The sequence below is a fragment of the Perna viridis genome, chromosome 6, assembly GCF_037379345.1.
Source record: "Perna viridis isolate PV_CMFRI_1.1 ecotype Kerala chromosome 6, ASM3737934v1, whole genome shotgun sequence".
Lineage (NCBI taxonomy): Eukaryota > Metazoa > Mollusca > Bivalvia > Mytilida > Mytilidae > Perna > Perna viridis.
The window spans coordinates 36,422,823-36,438,536 of NC_142450.1; positions in this window are offsets into that span (position 1 = coordinate 36,422,823).

Below are 15,714 nucleotides of genomic sequence, written 5' to 3' on the forward strand. Positions count from 1 at the left end.
AATTCTCATCAGCATTGTATTGTCATTTACCAATAGTTTTGCCAATGGATATTAATGAATTTAATAGTTGTTTTAATTCAGTCGGAAATTCAGCCTGCAAAGAATTGAGTGGACATTTGCATACTGTTGTTTCAGGTAAGGTTAAGTGAAATATAAATATATTATTCACGTATAATATCAAAGATAACTTATGATAAAACCTACATAACACATGTTTTTTAACACTTTTTCTTCAAAAACGCATTATTATTTACGCAATAAGTATGTTACAAAGTTAACTCTAATACCCAAGCTTAACAGTCTAGCATCCTTCCCAACACTCACTGATTTAGCCACGGTACTAATAAGTGAATGATGAAAACAACACAAATTACATGTGTAAACTAATGAACTTATGACGCAAAACAAATTGTTCGGAATTATTATACACTTCTTGTTGTAATATATCAAATAGATTGACATAACAAATTTGTTTGAACGCATGGTACGCCATGTAAATTGAAAACCTTACAGTTTATAATGTATGTTGATTACTTCATATACAAATTAACCATTGGAGGCTTTTGTTTGTTTGCGCAACAATTGTAAATGTTTTTATTTGTAAATATAGACATATCAAGAATTTAAGAATTCCTTCCAAATTCGTTGCATTTTTAGCACTCATTGATGATTTTTGCTTATTTGACCATTCTTGTCAATGATATCATTTAAAAAAACAAAATACTAATTTATATCCAATTGCAATAAAAGAGATGCTAGTTTTCATATCGTGTTATTATATTTCCTTAACAGTAATTGTTTTCCTACATTAAATACAAAATTGAATGTGTAATATATTTTCTTCATTAATTTATCATCCACATTCAAACTATCACTTAATAAAATGGTGAAGATTTTTTCGAATATCACTTATATTTTTGATATATCCAATATCTGACATGAAAATGAGAAATTATTTTCCAGAAACGTTTGGATATTTATTTTGTATTATTTCCAGTTTGCTTTACTGGCATTTCGAAGTCGTTTAATCCACAAGACCTTTGACGAAAGGAAGTATATTTCAAAATCTGAGAGCATACTCGCTAATAAGCGTTCTTCTTTTCAGCCAATCAAGCTTGTTGTTCTAGAAAAAAAATAACAGATCTCAATTTCTTTGAGATATTTTCTGGAATAACACAGCAACTTTCAATATAAATTGTGTGGAAAAACAAAGACTTTAATAATCAATATTCACCCTGTCATTTGTACGATTTCCCCAGGACTCTTATCAGTGTTTCATTTCATTGAATTTGATTTTTTCAGTAAACTATTCACATTCTTACCGATAGTGATCAAATATATATATAATGCTTTAACGGTCCTTTTGACCATTTCATGTGTTCAATGTCATCAACAGTTTCCTTATAAATTCCATCCATTTTATTTCTATTCGAAACAAGACTTGAAATGGAACAAAACATGAATTATATTCATTGTAACCTTTTTGTTTGTCTGGTAAATTTAATTGGGTATTTGTTATTTTCATTTTGAAGTAGTTTTATTTCAGGGAAATATGAAGATTCGACTAGAGTCAATAACTTTTGGCATGTCACAACAGGTAATTATCTATTTTACTAGCAATAGACGTTTCTCTTATTAGTAATGCATAATTATATGCAGACAGTGTGACGGACGTATATTATGGCCACCTTAAAATATTGATTCAATATGTATTGGATTTTGTCTGGATTTTATCTGTTTGATACCCTATTTAATCATGCTTCCTACTCATTTCAGACACTCTTAACATAATGTTTGTGATCATTTGTTTTTTTGCCATTCGTTTGGTATTGATTTTGTATTATCGCAAAACATATCCTATCCAGTTTGTATTTTTAATAGAAGACTTTTTAAATTTATTCACACAAAAAAAAATCGTAAACAAAAACAAAAGAAAAAAAAAAACAAACAAACAAACAAACAAAAAACAAAAACAAAAAAACAAAAAAAAAAAAAACAAAAACAAAGCAAAAAACATGGAATGTTAAAAATTCATGTGTGGTATGAGATCGAGTTCATAACATTAAGGATTCGTATGTACTCTTGATAGTTGACTTTTCTATCATTTTTATAACATTGCCACATACACTAATTACAGAAAACTTGTCATATTAAATTAAATAGTTATTTGGTTAATGTGGCTTTCAATTTATTTTTTGTAATAACAACGAATTTTTTGTAATTACAACGATGCCCATTCTAGTGATTTAAGATACTCATATTTCTAATAGGAAAGCCGTAGCATTTCTGAATCTGTCTGACGTATGTGTGTCAATCATTCATCTTAACAGCAAAATTAACAGAAACTATCAAATTAAATTGTAAATCATGATTAAATTATGATACAAGAAAACATATCACAAAGCATCGATAAAATGGCTAAAATGTTATATTCCTGACAATTCCCCTTTTAATTATTTATTAATCATCACGACTATTAAGCAGGGGTTTTGTTGTCTGTCTTGGGGAAAATAATTATCTTCACTTTAAATGTACAAGGGGTACATGTGAATTATCATAATCGATCATTTTTTTCATATTGGGGCAGATAAAAGCGGTGTAATAGGTGTTCCATTCTTTCGCTTAAATGGCGGTAAATAAATGCAATTATGCATAACCTTGCCTCATTAGAAAACCAAACAAAGGGCTATGTACACGAAAGCTTGTTTGAGTAGTGATTGATTTGAATTGAAAATTGCCTATATAGGTGAAATAATAGTATATATAAAATTTCGAAAATTCTCCTTTTTATAAGTTACTCAAGGTATTAAAGAGCTTTTGTTGAGGCAAACTTTATCAGGGGAATTAACTCTGTCATGACGTAAATTATATTTTAAAAGTTATCTGTTACACGATGTAATAACCTCAATTAAAAGAAAAGTACGCCAATTCGTGAATGTACATATCATTCGTCCTGGATGGAGCTTTATATATATAGTGTAATTTGGAAACGTTCCATCATCACACAATTTGGCCATTCATTATAGTATCTTAGTAAAACAAACAAACACAAAAGTACATCAAAGGACTAATTGGCGTTATTATTTTGGAAAGCAGCTATTATCGGGTAACGACAGAAATAAGTGTTTCATATCTGCCTGTTGGTTTTTTAAAAGATATCCAGGTATGGATATGAAAACGTTCCAGTGTAATGGAGAAGTTGACTGTGAAAACGGCGAAAATGAATCACCCGAAATATGTAAAAGTAAGACATTGCATAAATGTTATAGTAGAACAATTTAAGTTAAACATGAGTTCTGATTGTTGATTCCACTTATTATGTAGCAAATAGATATAAATAGGCAATATCTCGAATTAAATGCAATGTGTAAAAGAAAGTAACGTGTGTATAGTTTAAATACTAGATTTGTTATACACTATTTTTATTACATGTATCTCCGCAGGTTCAAACTTCGAATTTATATGTTCATTCACTGTGTAATCGACCAACTTTATTTGCTGAACTATTAAAAAAAATACGTTAACATCCCAATATCATAGTGTGATAATGTTCAGTCCATAAAAAGAAAGAAATGTTCAATGTACAATTTTACCTTTTTTATATTAAACAAAAACCAGTCTGTTACGCAAAACTATTTAATTTTCAATACGTATATAAAATCTGCGAATGGTAGAGATGATTCATGGTGCAAAACATGCAACGAATATTCAATCTAAATGCGCCATATATTGTGTAACAATATTTCTTTTTGCATAAAGGTCAGTATCTTGGTAGAAAAATGTTTTATCCCCAACTGAGATAATTCAATTCACAACTCTTGCATCATGTCAATTCCATAGCAACCTTTATAGTTACATGGCTACAAATTACTAATGTAAGTCTCATAGGCACCAATACTAAGTTCACTAAGTTCACCTTAAGTTTAACCTAAAGAAGACTATACATCACCTAAAAGTTGCATGTGTACACTAATAGCCCTGAATATATTATGTGGGGTCTACGACCTGGCAGTGCGACGCTGGTTCCTAGAAGAGAATGACCTAAAAAATAAAATGAAAAGTACCCTACATTTCACAAAAAGGGGTCTTCATGAAGAACTTATAAAAAAGTATTTAATTTAGTATGCTACAATGACCATTTTATGTAGAAATAAAGGAAATATAATACCCTGTCAAACACAAGCTCACTTGTGCATATTTGATGTGCACTTTTTCCACAGCAACAAAACACAAGTGCACTAAAACTTGTGTAATACTATTTTTGCATACGTTCTAAAAGCTGATTGGTTGAATTAGTGGTATGTAACCTTAATTATCTTCAGAACTCTGGCATCATCTCAATTCTGTAACAACCTTTATAGTTTTTGTTTACTTCTGTACTCTTGCATTACGTCAATTCAATAACAACATATATAGGTTTTTTTTTATCTTCAGAACTCTTGCATCATGTCAAAAACCTTTATATTTTTTTTTATCATGAAGGGAAGTCAAAGTAGCTAGGATTCAAACGATAATCAAAAGAAAATAATCCGACAATAACGGCTGGAGAAGGCAAATAGATACACACAACAAAGAACATGAAAATAACACGTATAAGGAATTAAAAAATCAGCGACCCAAACTCTATAAAAAAATGATGAGCTCTGACCCGTTACACCGCAATGGAAGAGAGAACTCCTTTCCTATTCGCAAGTCGGCTCTTATGATGCAAATGGTTACACAATAACGATCCCAGAGTTCAATATGACGACAATGAAACTTTGGTAGTGATGAATTTAGAATTGCAAAAAGTTACTCTGTCCAATACAGTTACAAAAAGTATGCATAGTTTCGACAAGCTCTGGCATTACAAATGAGTTTTGAAACTTAATACGCTGTTGTTGAAAGGATGTTTCCAAAAATGAGAATAAGAAGTCATCGCGTTTCTCGAACCGTTAAGTCATGAGTTTTCCTTATCCATCAATCTCTATGGATAGTTCCAAATATGAGGCTGATTCTATGGTGTCTGTGGTGAGTTGAATTATAGGTTCTTTTTGAGGTAGATGTGATGTGATCAATCCCCGAATATAGAGTTTTGTACAGACAAAACACCTTTTCACCTTTTTTTTTTTTTTTAGAATATCGATGTTTTATAATACATTTAGTTGGGACTGCAACTGTGAACGAGGAATAGTAATATAAGTAATAAGTCGAAAAATCATAGACATAGATGTTATTATATTCCGGTAAAATTCTAGCATAGAGCATTTCCAGAAGATATTTCGATTTATTCAGGATTCACATTGAATTCTTACAACTACAGGAGTAACAATAGTCAATGTAAGACTGAATACTTCTTTGGCAAATGTTACAGTCCCTATATGGGATAAACTTCCTACTTGGCCCATACCCTATCCCCCATTTCCCATCGCCCATCCCCCATTACCCCATTGTCCCATACCCCAATGCTCCACCCCCCATTACATCGACTTATTTCCTGTTGTCCAATGCCTATTCCCCATTTCGAAAAGAAAAAAGAAAAGTAAACGTTATATCAAACACATATAACGCATTAGGATGCACAAGGTTTTGTGTAATCAATATTGAATATTTTAGATTCTCGGAGCTGGGTTCGGGAATTACCGAAATCACGCGATACTTGCATTGTGTATAATCGACACTCCGAGTGCATGAAAAATAACAATGCAAAATACTCTTGAAAGAGTAATCAAGGGAACCAAGGTCATAGAGTTAATCAAAAAGAATGCAATCCAGGGACAAAGACCAGACATGGAAAACAGACATACACAACAAATAACATAAAGTAACTAAAATCATACATACAAAGTAACAAAAGCAAATGAGCAACTCGGACTCCACTAAATACCGGGAGCATGGACCAGGTACACCTGTAGGGTACACGTCCTCTGCTTTTCTAGAAACAGCCGCCGAACTATAAACTATAGAAATATGTATAAAATTGTGAAAGAATTTAATTTCTAAAATGATTCTTAATAATGGAAATTTTTGTTTTATTTCAAATTTGAAATAGGGAAACACTAATTTCCAAATGCATAAACATTTGGTCCCAGTTCCACAAAATAACAAATTTCTTTAAATTATATGGGTGCAAACAAATTTAATTTAAAAAATGGACTGCTGTTATTGTTTAAAATGTAAAATTGTCAAAATAAGCATCATATTGTGGCTGCGACACAATCATGTCAGTCCAATTTCTCAAAAATGACATTTCTTTATCTGTATGGGTGCGAACAATTATAATTTCACAACAATTGTCCAACATTATTGTTTGAAATATTAAAAATGGCAATATTAGAATCTGGTTGGTGCTTGCGACACTCATATTTCATTCCAAAATCTTCATCCCTTTGGCTCCTGCGTATGGAGTGTTCATATCACAACTCATACGTTATGCCAGAGCTTGCCGAAACTACGCAGATTTTCGCGCTAGAACTCTAACAAATAGACTTTTGGAAAAGGGTTATGTTGCTACAAGATTGAAGTCATCACTACAAAAGTTTTATTGTCGACATCATGAACTCGTGAATCGTTATGGTGTATCCATCAGCACCATGAAAACTGATTTATTCAACGGGTCATAATTTTACTTTCCTCGTTTGTCTACCCCGGACTTGACTTTTTATGAGCAACTCGGCGGGTGTTTCTGGAAAAGCGGGGGACGCTTGCCCTGCCGGTGAGCCTGGTCCGTGCTCCCAGTTTTTAGTGGAATACGGGTTTTGCTCGTTTGCTTTTGTTGCTTTGTGTGTATGATTTTGTTTGCTTTGTGTTCTTTGTTGTGTGTGTCTGTTTTCCATGTTTGGTCTTTTTCCCTGGATTGCATTCTTTTGATTACCTCTATAACCTTGGTTCCCTTGATTACTTTTTCAAAATGATATATTTTTGCAAAGTTTATGTGTATAAACACTTTAATATACATGATGTATGGAAGAACCGAATGTAAAAGATATATTATGTGTCCGTAACAATTTTTGAATACGAAATAAAAGCGGTGCCTTGACGTGCATGGATCATCTCCTGTTCTATAATTTAAAAAAAGACAGCCAAATGCTAAGTAATTTTTCTGTATAAATTGACCTTGACAAATATCATATATACTACATGTAATTGAAGAAACCATTGAGGTCATAAAGCCATCGAAGATGGTCGAATACATTATTGCATATATATATATACTTCATTTCTTTTAGGAAAATAAGTACTTGTATTTATTAGTGCCAAAAGTTAAAAGAAAACTAATTCTGCTTTAGATTTTACATGTGATGACGGACATTACAAAAATGTCCAGGAGGACTGCAGTGTGCACATTATGAACTGTGTAACATGTATAAGGAATGTAATGATGGATCAGAAAAATGTGCCCGGAAATGTACAAAGGTATTCTGTAAAATACTTTGGTAGTAAGATGAGGTATATACAATAGGTAATCCCCAACGGATTTTTCTAGACTACTACAGAGTATTAAAAATGACTGTTCAAAGTATATCACTGCCTTGATATTTAGAATTTTTCAAATTTCTCACATAAAAGAATGTGTTTTTTTATTTTACTTTTGGGATATCAAAATTTCATTATTTTTGTAAATGTCCGGTTTTCCTTATATCATTATCAAAATATATTAAGTATATATTAAGTATTAAACGATGCTCGTGTTTACTATTCTTATCAAAGTGTGCTAATTTATCAAGGAGGAAAAAAATATTTGAAAAACAGTGGCACTCAAACTTGGGTGAGACCATACAACACATTTACACTTTATTAGGTTCGAATCTAAAATTTCAGAATTTTTATTTAGAGTACACTCCCGACTACATTACTTATATTTAATAAATGTGAAAAAGTAACCAAGGGAACCAAGGTTACAGCGGTAATGAAAAGTATATAACCCAGTGACAAAGACCAGACATGGAAAACATAAAGCATTATTTTTCATTCAGTTTATGCCTAATATCTAACAATAGTTATTCAGTATAAAGCTGAAGTGGATTGGGCAGCAGGCTAAGCCTATAAAAGCCCTCTCTTATCTCTCTGATAGGTTTAATATATGAGTACACTTACACCATTATTGTACACGTACTATATATATAGTTGGCAATATAAGTAATGAGCCCGTTGCTGTTACAAAGTCCAAATCGGAACAAACATAAACCGATACATGTTAAGAGCTTAAACGTTTTGGGACTGTTATGTTGAGACTTACTATACATGATAATTTATTTTTTTTTTGCAATAGGTGAAGTACAAAGACTAATTGGTATTGATTTGTCTTTGAAATACGAGGGAATTATGTTCGTGACGTTTTTGTGATGAAGAATGTGCGCCAAAATAATTGCTCAATACCTTAGTTGACAAACGGTAGTAGAAGAAATGATCTTTTTTTTTATCTTGACCTTGAACACAAACTGGTTTAAAGAGTATGTAGAAACCAATATTCAAAATGATGGCCACACGTCGGTATAATGATATGGCAGGTTCCGGAACAGGAGTGTCAAGACGTGGTGTGGTAAAGTGAGAAGTATAGAATAGAGTTGAGTTCGAATGTGATGAAGTTCCAGGAGGAAGACCATCAATAAAGACATGTATTTTAGTTGATGTATATTGGCGATGGACATGACTCCTTATCCGTCTTGGATCTTAGTAAAATTAATTCATTACATTTTATGTTATTGCTATATTGGCTTAAAAGGTTTCCTATACTTTTGATATTGTCATTGCACCCATAAGGTATTACAGTACCTAGACTGCGTATCCAGTATTCCTCTTTTTCCCTACAATAGCTTTTATTAGGATATGACTGTTCGTTGAATGGTATATTTTTTCAGGAATACGAACTTGTTAAGAGAGGATTGAATAATCCTTTTGATTAAAATGTCGATAAACTGTCAGGAATTTGGTTGTATTAATTCCCGAACGGTGGCCGCACATTCATTTGTTTAATCGACATATACTAGATCGCATAAGTTGCATTCAGTCATCGTGTGTGAAAGGTTTTATTCGTTCACTTTCATTTTGAATTAAGTTTCCTAGCCCATTTCTGTGGGCCTGTCTGTTGTCTGTACGTGTTACCATTGGCATGGCATACAATGCACGGTATGATCAAAACTAATTAAAACTAAATGGGTTCGTAAAAAAAGGTACTTATTAAACTCTTATACTACAAGTCTAAGACAAGACATTTTGTTATAGATAGTTTTTATATAGTCATTTCAATATATGCAACCAAACCTTTTATCAAAGCTTTCGTGAGAAGTGTGCGCCAACTTAATGAAACTACGCTTTATTTCGTTGAAGGCCTTTAGGAGGAAAGTAGAAACTATCGATCTTATTTATGACCCGACGTTAATACAAAGTCAATTCTTTATCTGAAAAAAAAAAGACATCGTTTTTTAATTTTTTTAAGTGTCGTTCTATATAAAATTCAGACACTGCACATATCAAAGTGTTTCATGGTAAAAAAAAAACAAACACCAAACAAACGCTCTTTTCTATCTACATATGCTATAATTTTACATAACAGTTGTCCATTGCATGTTTAGATCTGTACTTTTGAGAAAATCATACATTTATCTCCCCCTGAAATCAAACAAATTGAACAAAATGAAGAACAATAACTCTTGGAAATTGTTAATTTCATGTATAATATATATATAAATATCTAAAAAGTGCAACACCTAAAGAAAAAATATGTCTAATTATGTGGTCTGTTACTGATTGTGAATAAGAAATAAATGTAAATTCAGTGGGGTTTTTGACATACATAAATCCTGCTAAAGTGACCACTAATGCAAATGCTATTCAATCACCACTGATATATTCATGCCGCAATGGAAGATGGAGTGTTAGCGCGCTGTAAAACCTAGATTTAACTCACCATTTCGTTTGAAATTCAGGACCATTGCGGAACCAGCTGCTCTGGAGGTGTATTATCTATTTTTCCATATTAATTTTGAACTTGATTATGGATCGGATTGGTGTATGGTAATTTTGTGGTTACCCTTATTTACCCATTGTCTGATTTTTATAAAGACTTCTACTTAAATAAAAGATAAAGAGAAAACACCATCTGGAATATCTTTGTTTCTCATATGTTTCAGGTTGTAATTATGAAACTGTAAAATTGTGAGATATCATTTTTTAAAACTTTAATATTATTTTTTTGTAACGAGAATTAACCTGTTTGCCAACTGGCAACTACAGCAAATTATGTTCAAATCATGTTTTTTTTTTAATTTTGAATAAAATTTTCACTTTAAAGAACTATTAAAGAACGATTTTATAATATTGAAAATTCGTATTAATGAAATTACAGTTTCTTTTTCATAAACTATCTAACTATCAAACATGGTATCATTTTTTTTTCAATTTCGTGGTGTGATTGAAGTGAAAACAACACTCCCGAAAGCAGTAGTATCATTTTTTAAAAAGTACATTTTGAGACAAGGAATACAAAGAAGAAGGTTTAAACCAAGCAAAAAGTATGCAAGTATCTAATTAATTTTTATTAATAAGATAGATAACTGCATAAGTCCATGTATTCATACCTCTCATATTTAATCTCGATTACAATTTCTGTAAATAGTTTGATAAAAGGAAGGACTTACATGTAGGTATGCTGCGGAATTCAAACGTTGATTACTAATATCAACAAATCGATGCGTAAATTAGAGTAAAGAGGTACCTTAGAATTATCTAAATATATTGGTGGATATTGGACAACTGCATTTTGAAAGAGTTTGTATAACCAACAAATACGTGTCATAATTTGATGGGTTTCTGACTGATTTAAGGTTAATTACCTTTCATTACTAAAATATTACAATTTAAAATGTAAGGATTTGTTTTTCCTTTTGGCTTAAAATTTGTAATTGCAAAACAAAACAAAAAAAAATGAACGACATGTAAAAGTTATGTTCCGCTACTCTATCAACGACAAAAGAGGAAATTGTTTTAAGAGTGTTATTTTGAAACTCACTATATCTGTATACCTGCGAGGACGTTAAAATGCTTATACTAATTTTGTTCAAAGAAATTTGTGTAATACGTTAAAAAACGGAGATATGTCATATCTGCATAAGTTTATTATCTTTATCCTTACATTTATCTAGTTAATGTTTACGATTTCGAAGAGGTAAATGTTGTTCACTAAACTTTTGTTTTAATCTAGTTGTTTTAGATTCTGAAGGTAAAAGAGACGAGGAAATAAAATCCCCAAATGGACTGCAGTGCATGCCCTATTATAAAATGTGCGATGGAAAGCCTGATTGTGCTGATGGGTCAGATAAAACACCAGAAGCATGTCAAAGTAAGCTTTCCCTACTTTTATGCGTTATGGAAAACGTCTCAAGGTAAGTGCCCGTTCTATGTGGCCTATTCTACATAGCTAATTGATTATCTAAGACCTTTACCGAAAAAAGTATAATTCAAATTTACTTAGGCAGCGTTTATGATTAGCTAGAGTGTTCTTTCATTGTTTTCGAAGTCAATTGCATACTGTTTGTGAGCCGATTCTTGTTGCTACAGACAATCCAACTGCTTTGGTGCAACGGTTCGAATTCGTAGATGAAACACAAGGATGTAGCGACTTTGTCGAGGAGTCGTTATATGGGTCATCCAGTCTTTGGATAATTTTCCCAAACTTGTTGGAATCTAGTCGACAGTTGTAAATTTGTGCTTTTATTCACATTTTTACCTCGAGGTGCTTTACTTTGGAACAGATCTTCGGTGAGGTCAAGTAACAGGTAACAGGTAGAAGTAAAAGTAGAGGATAGTAATATAGAAATGTCAAGTATAAAGGAACTATGTCGATAATGAACTATATGCATTACCCAAGTAAAACATTATCTAATGCTTCAAATAGTTACGATTGTTTTGAAAGTAAACTGTCATTTTTTTGCAGATTACACATGCTTGTTTCATCAGAGAAAATGCCCAGGTGGTCTTCAGTGTTCTTTTTACAATCTTTGTAATGGGAACAAAGGATGTAATAACGGATTAGACGAAGATCCGATAATGTGGAAAGGTAGTTTGAATGTTATATGCAAAATTTACAAAAGAAAAACAAAAATAAAACATTCAAATTTCGTGAGGTTGATGATAAGCCTTTTTTGACACATTTAAGATGATAATTTAGATTTAGATGCCTTAACAACTCATTGACATGTTTTAGTTTCAGCTTTCTCTTAATTCTTAAACCCCGTGCAGGTCCGGGTGTTAAAAGAATAGTCCTGCAGCAGCGCTAAGCTTGTAAAAGGCGACTAAATAGTGCTCAGAACCCTAGCCGGGGGCTTGGGCGCTCTGAACACAGAGCAACTGGGTTTTGTGCCCCAGGTGGTGGAATGGGGTGCCCCGGGTGTGTTACATGCTGGGGTTGTCTGGCTAAAACGAAAACCTGACCGCAAACCATAGTGGTGCACCGTGTTGGGAAAGATGCCACGTTCCTCGCACGTTAAAGAAACCTACTGTGGTATTATCTCAGAGTAGGAACCATAGGGCTCCGCCACAGGAGGCTAAATTGCCCGACCCTACCCACCTCCCCCTATTTCCAGTGGCAATCAAAATTTGTCGACCCCATTATCCTTATGTCCCATCCCATGTTTTATTTCATCATTTCATGTTCATTTTATCATCCACTTCATGTTCATCGCCTGAATATAGCTGAAATATTGCTGCTCGGGCGTTAAACCCCAACAAACAAAGAAACAAACTTAATTCTTAATACTCACTGCTGTAATTAGAAAAAAAGTTGAAATTATATTTGACATAAATATTCTCAAATGGGTTAAAATCGCACATAAACTCGTAATAAACAATTGTAAAATTATTGTATCAATTTAACAAATGTATATTGAACGAAGGTCAGATTCGACGTAGCATTTTATCCTAAATTATATTCAAGATAAAAAATTCCTGATCTTAAAAAAGAAATAGAAATACATTTGATCATTTCTATCGAATTAAACGATTTAAGTTATTTTGTAAGTTTAATTGCAAAATACAAAAAAAGCGACCATGATCTTGTCTCGTTTTTATCGTTACACAAAAAACTGTACAACTGGTAAAATACAGGTAAAAATATACTATTTTATGGGTACAACTGGCCTTTATCGTCGGCTGTGTCGTCGTAACATTTTATTTTTGTATGTTTTGAAGCTACCTGACTGATTGAAATCAAATGTTGTTTGATATGTATGTATAAAGCTTATGTAAGTTTTTTTCTATAGGTCGACAAATGTGGTGGCTGTTACTGAAATAAAGCATTTGAGTAAAACTGCAGTGTTTTGAAAATTTATCAAAAACAATCATTAGAGTTTGACAAATTTTGACTGCGTAGAGAGTTGAGCATAGTGTGAATTAACAATGGAGATATTTTTTTTTCTAAAAATCTCTTGACTAATGTTTTTAATTTTAGAAATCTTCTCTGGAATTGTATACAAAACTTTGCATAAATGTTCCAAGGAATATCATGCACAGAATAAATGTCAGTATTTTTATCTGTCGATGTATAAACATAGCTTCGGTTAATAAAAAAGAACATATCAAACAACAGATTCTACACGATCGCATTTTTATTTTTCTGTAGATATGGCATTCACGTCGTTTTATGTAGACATTTAGTTTTACTGCGATAACTTAAATATAAGTTTTACAAGAATGTTTTAATCTATAAAAAGAAAGTATTGTGCTAATTAATTGGATAATGGCCTCAACCTTTTTGGAATTAGGTGCCAACATGTCTATGATATTGGTCCACAATAGTCTATACAACAAAGGTCACCCTGGAATTTATCTATCAGATAGCATATTTTAGGCTCATGGAATTATCTAGTTTTATTTAATTTATTTCGTAGGACATGCGTTTACACGTGATTTAACGCCAGTATAAAAATATATTTAGTGGTGCTTTAAATGTCCTTTATTGGCGGTAAATTGGCGCAAAAATAATATCGCGTAATCCTCCACTATTCGTATGTAATGGTTGATTGGGGGAAAATGCCTTAAGAAAATAAAATTTTCACAACATAAACACGAAAAAACTTATACGGAAAGAAAATGTTCCGATGGTCTTCAATGTATGCACAATCGATTCTTTTGCGATGGGTTAAAGCGTTTTACATGTCCAGATGGTTCAAATAAAGACATAAATTTCTGTAGACGTACGTATCATGTGTTGTTATCTGTAATAATCAGGAAAATTGGGAAAAAAAAGGAAGTACATAGAATATTGATCAATGACAAATGGACAGTTTGTTCGTCTGAAATTGCCCCAAAGGATGCAAAAAAGCAAAATACGGGAAAGTGAGATAGATGTATATCCCTTTGTTAATTAAATTACAATGCATTTCATTTTTCGCATCCTTTTGATAATACAAATACAATGCCTTTCATCTTATTCATACTTCATATTTTTTACCCTTAACTTACCAGAATGAATGCTATTCATCCAGAATGAACTAGATATATTTTGCAAAAACAATTATGATGTTTCATGTATAACTACACCTAACAAATTGTATATAACATATTTTGCTTCATTTATATGATACTTAGTTTTATGTGGAGTCTGATGTACTTATTTACCCTTGTTTCGTTGTACTTTTTAATATGGTTATTTCATAATCTTTGTTGATTTCGTCTGTTTAGTCTTTATCTTTAAACAAAATATCATGCTCGATTCACATCACAATTATGTATTGCACTTAATGGTTCTCATGTTTTCAATTTTGGCTGTGTAGTGTTTATATATTCATAAAAAAAAAACAAAAATAGTTCCTACTTTATACCTATTGCTTTTTTGTTTATTCAAAAACAAATAATGTCGGTTTATTTTCATATTTATATACTTATAAATCATATTTGTATCTCGCAAAAGCATATATTAATAAACTGCCAGCTTACTGTTTTGCAGTGTATTTAAGTTGTGTAAAAGAAAACAGTTTTGAGATATGTCCGTTATAATTAAAAACAAAACAAAATACTTCATTTTTCTTGTAAACTATATAAATAGTTTTGGTTTGACTTTCATAGATTTCACTTGTCCTTCTCCTTCGGTAAAATGTAATGATAATATACAATGTGTACGGAAATATCTTTTCATGGATGGTAGACAGGACTGTAAAGACGGTTCAGATGAAGATCCTGAATTTTACAAAGGTAATATCACAAGCCTTGATTATATTTTTCACAACGTGGAACATGTCGCTAACTACCTATATAGTAAACATGTTAAAGGTCCCCTAGGTTATTTTCAAAACCAGATTTCATTTATCATATCTATCAAAGTGTATAGTATAACAAATTTCAAAATACCTAAAACAATAAGACTTCTTTCCTTGTATTGCACACGGTAATACCTTTCGGCGATGCAGTCGGCCTCCAATTTCGCTGGTTTTGGTTTTTAGTACTTCTAGTTTACAAATAACTTTGGTATTAAAATCTTTCTACTGTTTGATTCTAATGCTCCTGATGAGTTGGAGATCACTCCTTGAAACAAGTGTACAGCAAATCGAAATTGACAATTTATTTCATCTGTATATGATTGGCACTTTTGTATTTTTTTAAGGAAATGATAATAATGTTTCAAGTATCACGAACCAATTATCTGGGATTTGTATTGTTGTGGCCACTTAATACACATATCTGTGCATTAAATACACACCAGTTTATCATCGAAGAGATCAATAGAAAATATAAAAATGT